Source organism: Elephantulus edwardii, unplaced genomic scaffold, assembly GCF_000299155.1.
Source record: "Elephantulus edwardii isolate Elephantulus edwardi_28Jun2011 unplaced genomic scaffold, EleEdw1.0 scaffold00208, whole genome shotgun sequence".
Lineage (NCBI taxonomy): Eukaryota > Metazoa > Chordata > Mammalia > Macroscelidea > Macroscelididae > Elephantulus > Elephantulus edwardii.
This window is the reverse complement of record NW_006399958.1, coordinates 1,612,141-1,618,684: the sequence shown is the minus strand read 5'-3', so window position 1 is coordinate 1,618,684 and position 6,544 is coordinate 1,612,141.

Genomic DNA, 6,544 nt, shown 5'->3' with positions numbered 1-6,544 from the left:
TGATGCATAACAGGTGCTTGCAAAGACCATGGCCTGTATCAGGCGCACCTTCTTCTCCAAAGAGACACCATTGCTCTTGAGTACTATAGAGAGGGAAACATAATTGTTGCTCTGAGTGGGGGAAACAAGGCAATGTTCTCAGATCCCCTGGTAAGAGGCATCTTGTAGAAGTTTGATGGGATTCCTCTGTAGGGGTAGTAGGTTTGTGTTTTTCCTCCTGGTGAGTGCCAAAGCAAGGCAGGACCCCTTGCTTCCCTTGGTAAACAGAGAAGGAAACAATTTCTTGTTAGCAGAAAGGGATACGTAATAGAGTAATGGAGTTTTTCAGTTAAACAAACGAAGGGATTAATATCACAGCATGTGAAAGCAAGATGGCAGCACCCAGACATGCCATGTGACCTTCAGAGGACACGCCCTGCAAGGATCTTTGCTTCTAAATCGCCTGATAGGTCCAAGAAACTACAGACACCATAAAGAACACGCCTATTGCGTTGTGCATGGACTTCATTTTTGTACGCATTGTTGGTTTTGTGTATAATGTGAGATGTAAATCCTGTTTGAATTTTCTGTAATGGATGCTCCATTTTGCCAGCACCAACCGTCAAAGAAATTGTAGTTTCTCTGGCTAATGGGTTTTATTTTCTTGTCAAATACCAGTTGACCACACGTCAATAGGGTGATTTGGGGCCCTTGTTTCTGTTTCTTTGGACTATATTCCTGTTATGATTACTATTATCATACTGTTTTAGTTGCTGTAATTGTGTACTTATTATGTTTGTGGATCATGGAATATGGTGGCATGTCTTACATACATGTAAGTGTGTTAATGTACACTAACTACATGTCCAAATACACTAAACACTCCACCATTCTGTGAGGATGTGGTGTAGAGCAGTCATTGCAATGTGGGTGGACAAGAATGGGCAAATAAATAGAAGATTTCAGAGGGCAGCAAAGGAAGACAAAGTATTACAATGAAATGTGCAAGGAGCTGGAGTCAGAAAATGAAAAGGGCCAAAGTCGCTCAGCATTTCCTAAGCTTAAGGAACTGAAAATCAAATTCAAACCTTCAGTTGCAAAACTTACGGATGCTTTGGGGAGAATATTAAATTATGCAGGAAGCGTTAAAAGAAGATGGAAAGAGTATACAGAGTCATTGTACCAAGAGGAATTGGTGAACCCAGAAGAATTTCATGAAACAACGTATGAGCAAGAGCCTGTGGTGATGAAGGAGGAAGTTCAAGCTACTCTGATAGAATCAGCAAAAAACAAGCCCCCATGAATTGATCATATACTGATTGATGTATTCCAACAAACAGATGCAGCCCTGGATGTGCTCACCAAATTGTGCCAAGAAATCTGGAGGACAACCACCTGGCCAATTGACTCTAAGAGATCTATATTTGTTCCCATTCCAAAGAAAGGTGATCCGATAGAGTGTGGAAGTTATCAAACAATATCATTGATATCACATGCAAGCAAGAAAATCATCCAAAAATGACTGCAATAGCACATCAACAGAGAACTGCCTGAAGTACAAGCTGGATTTAGAAGAGGCCATGGCACTGAGGATATCATAAGTAAATGTCAGATGGATCTTGACTGAAAGCAGAGAGTACCAGAGGAATGTCTATCTTTGTTTCATTGACCATGCAAAGGCATTTGACTTTGTGGATGAAAACAAACTGTGGCTGACTTTGAGAAGAATGGGAATCAGAATGCTTGGTTGTGCTTATGCGAAACTTACATTTGGACTGGGAGGCAGTCATCCGAACAGAACAAGGAAACACTGCATGATTCAAAATTGGAAAGGATGTGCATCGAGGATGTGTCCTAGCTCCATATCTTTTCAATCTATACGCAGAACGGATTATCAGGGAGGATGGGCTCTATGAGGAGAAGTATGACATGGGAGGTAGACTCACCAACAATCTGCAGTATGCAGATGACACAGCCCGGCTTGCTGAAACTGAAGAGGACCTGAAGCGCCTGCTGCAAAATGTCAAGGATTGCAGCCTTCAATATGGATTGAAGCTCAATGTCAAGAAAACAGAAATTCTCACCACTGGGCCAATTGGCAGCATCATGATAGATGGTGAAGAGATTGAAATTGTTGACAACTTCTGTTTGATTGGCCGTACAATCAATACTCTTGGTACCAGCAGAGAATAAATTAAAATACAATTCCATTGGGAAAGTCTGTTGTCAGACACCTTTACAAGGTACTGAGGAGCAACGATATCAGTCTGGAGAATAAGGTGTGCCTGATATAGGCCATGTCCTTTGCTGATAGGTTTAGAAGAGGACCTCATTTGCAGTCTGGGGACTGCTTAATTTATACAAGATCCTGTTTTCAAATAAGGCCACATTGAAGTACTGGTAAAGAAGGATTAAAAATTGAAAAGAAATCTTTGGAAGAGCTAATTCAATCCAATACACATTCAATGTTGAGGGTTTTTTCATGTTTATTTGCCATCTGTGTATATTCTGGATGAGGTATTTCTGCAGGTCTTCAGTTCCTTTTAATGGGGTATTTGTGTTCCTCCTATAAAATTTTAAGATATATGTACCATGGATTGTGTTTTGTACATATTTTCTTTCAGTTTGTACCTTGATCTTTGCAATCTTAATAGAGTGAGACTTTTTTCTTTTAAACTACGCTTTTAATATTTACCTTTAAAACTCCCACCAACATCAAGCCCATTTACCCAACAAAGTTATCTTAACTAAATTTTACCCACTTTTGTGTGCTATACTTAAATCTATGATTTTTTTAAAAAAAATTTGTGAAAGGTAAAATGTCAGAGGATCTCATCTTCCCACTCTTTCAAAAAGTGTATATGCAATTTCTTTTTACACCATTTGTTGAATGATTCTTTCTCCATTGAATAACCTTTGCTTGTTGGTTAATGTTCATTTGATTACATTTTTCCGAGTCTGTTGTTGGGTTCTCTATTGTGTTGTACTGACTTACTTGACTTCTCTTTTACCATGTCTTAATTATTGTAGCTGTTACCAAAGGGATAAATTTTAAAAGTCTAGAATTGCTCACAATATGCCTTCAATATCATTTCATTCTGTCCATTGGATCAGTAGAGATCATCTCTCTGTCTTTCTGATATTTGTAATTTGTGTCTCCTCTTGTGTATTGACTAGATAGCAGGGTACCGATCTTATGAGTGAAATAGCTTTTGTTTTCTTTGATATTATCTACTGATTTTTTTCTTCCTTTTAATTTACTTTTATTTGTTTCTTTTAATTTTGACTTTAAGTTTAAATGTCTCTCTTGAGGAATATGGGGAGAGAAACTATATGTAGGAAGATCCTAACAGTTGAACAATGGCTTCTTGGCCTGGGTTGGGACCTTAGGGTTCAAGAAGACACAGGGGCCACGTCGGTTGAAAACAGTATCTGCCAAGCTAAGGAGCACTCACACGTCTGTCCTAGAGCATGGGCGTACAGTGTATCATCCAAAAATAGGATCTGTTGAGGATTAGTAAACTGGGCCCAGTGAGGGACTGAAACAAATGAAGGGTAGGTTTGGAAAGTGAATTGAGTTTCCACGTGGTAGATGGGACCCACGTGGGAGCAGGAAAGATTGAAACCTTGGGATTTTCCACAACATCCCCAAAATTCAGCTCCTCTTTGAATCATGTGCTTTCTCTTCACCATCTTGCTAATGATCATCAACTAGGTCCTTTTTTTTTCTATAATTATATTTTATTAATTTTCATAAACATTTACAGAGATTTTGGGCTTCCACTCATTCATTGTTGCACTATTCTCTCTACCCTCCTCCCAGTTTGTTCTTGTCCAAATGCCACAGTGCTTGTCAAAGCCAGTTCTGATTAATCTTCTTTGTCAGTGTATCCTTTGCCATTCCCTATCACTCCTCCCTGAGAGAGACTTCACCCTGAGTCATAAGGAAAAGGGGATGGTGTATTCTCTTAGCTACTTCCTGCTGAAAAGGGACGCTGTGGGTTTCAGGGTGAAGATCTTCTCTCACTACTCTAAAGGGCCCCTTTGGCAGTAGGAAACACATAGACTATTATGGAGATTGATTTTGGAATTTAGATGCACTCTTATTGATTGTGCTTGGCCGTACATGTTCATATCCTTGAAGATGTATCATGGGAGTGTGATTCAGCTCTCAGCCTTCTGGATTCTGCCAATTACCAGCTATTCTGTCTCGTAGAGACCATAGGATGATCTCTTCCACACTGTGTCTAACTTACCTTAGTCACCTGCTCATGACCTATGAGCTTTCATGGGCCTGGAATTTTCTTTGCTAAGTTTGCTTTTCAGTTTACAACTGTTTGGGCTCATTCAGTGACTTTAAACACTCCTCCTACAATCTTGTATGTTCAGCTTTCAGTACCTGACAGTATATTTTATGATTTCACATTGTAAAAGTTGAACAATCACAATGAGATCTAGCAAGTTTGTGGTATCCACACTGGGGGAAGAAACTAACCAAACAAATCAACAAACAAAAAACCCAAACCAAACCGTTCCACGAATCTCCAAAAAATTCACCCAACAAGGTCACTATAATTGTGTACTCTATATGGCTTTCTGCTGCTTATCCAAAGGCAGCACCTTTCTGATGATCCAAATCTCCCAACTGTTATGTGGAGAAAAACTGGACAAACTGTGCCCTTGCAAGTTCACAGAAATTCAATTACATGGAAATATAAAACTTACTGAATCCTAATTTGAAATTAATGGAGGAGGTACCTGAATATGGAATTATCAGATATTCCAGCTGGGTTCAAGAAAAGGCCATGGCACAAAGACATATGTCTGATATCAATCAGATGGATCTTGGATGAAGCTAGAGAATATCAGGAATATGTTCACCTGTGTTTTATTCATGATACAAAGATAGTTGACTGTGTTCTTTGTTGTTATTTGCCGTTGAGTTGTCTGGTGACTTATAATGAGTCAGAAGAGCTCTGCCTGACCCAATCTCATGGTCCCTGACATCAGAACAAATCATGGTCAATTTTTAGAAGAATGGGTATACCAGGACACTCAATTGTGCTTCTGTGAAATCTGTACCAAAACCAAGAAGCTGTTGTATGAACACAACAAGAGTACCTGTATGGAGATCACAATTAGGACAGGTGATTTTCAGGGTTGTATCCTTTTTCCATACCTAGTCATCTATGTGCTGAGCAAATGATTGGAGAAGCTGGAGTATATGAAAGAGAATGTGGAATCAGTCTTGGAGGAAGACTCCAAAACAGCTTGCTTCATGCAGAAGACTCAACCTTGCTTGCAAAACCTGAAGAGGATTTGAGGCACTTGCTTCAGAAGATCAAAGAATACAGTCTATAATAAAGACTACATCTCAGCATCAAGAAAATAAAATCCTCACCACTGGGCAAATGGACCGTATCAGGGTAAATGTTGAAAAGATTGATGTTGGCTAAGTTTCATGTTACTTGTATCTAACACGGTGGTGAGAGTTGAGAAATCCAAAGATGTACTGCATTGAGAAGATCTGGTGTCAAAGACACTTGTAAAGTGCTAATGAATAAGGATCTCAGTTCAAATACTACAGTGCACCTAATCCAAGCTATGGTACTTTCAATCATTCCCTATGAATACAAAAGTTGGACAATGAATACATATGCGAGAAGATGAATTGATGCCTTTGAATTGTAGTGCTGGCAAAAAGAACTGAAAACCCGTTGGAGTGTCAAAAGAACAAGGAAATCTGTCTTAGAGGAAACACAAGCAAAGTGCTCTTTCTGCACAAGGATGGGAAAGTTTCATCTCATGTACCTGGGGAATGCTGTCAAGAGGGGCCAATCCTTGGAAAAATACATCATGCTTGGAAAATTAGCATGTCTATGAAAGAAGAAGGAAACCAAGGAGCGAGAATGACCTGCTGACCACACAAATGGCCTTGAGCATGGCAGAGATCGTGATGATCAAGGAAGAGAGGGCAAGGTTTCCATCTGTGGTTCATAATTGACTCAATGGCATCAAACAACAAGACGCATTCATTTTAGTTATCTTTCCAAGAACAGGTGTTACTGACTGCTTGCTAGAGTATAATCTCAGGAAGTAAAATTATATCACACTCACACACAATCCTTGCAGGAAGCACACTTAAAACTAGAGTGCCCAGTGTGGGAATATCACTTTCCCTGGGTCATTCCTCCACAGCTGAAACCATAGGTATACATTAAAGTGGCTTCAAAGAGGTATTGAGGCTCTGGGTGACTTTTCTACAGGTGATACGTTCGGCAGGTCCACCATGCCAGGTGAGGCTTAGCTGGCCATTGTCTCAAGTCAAACTGATAAGACAGCAGCATGGGAGAAAGAAGGTAAGATTTTCAGGCTCCTGAATGAGGAAAAATTGGAGTGGTTTCTAGGAGAGGATTTTTAGATGTATCCATCGAATATGTGTCATCGTAGAGAGGGTTAAACCAGGCTGCTCCTTGGAGGCAAGGATTCTGGGGCTTCGTCTGACATACTTTGGACAAGTTGTAAGGAGGGACAGGTCTTTGGAGAGGGACATCATGCTGGGTAG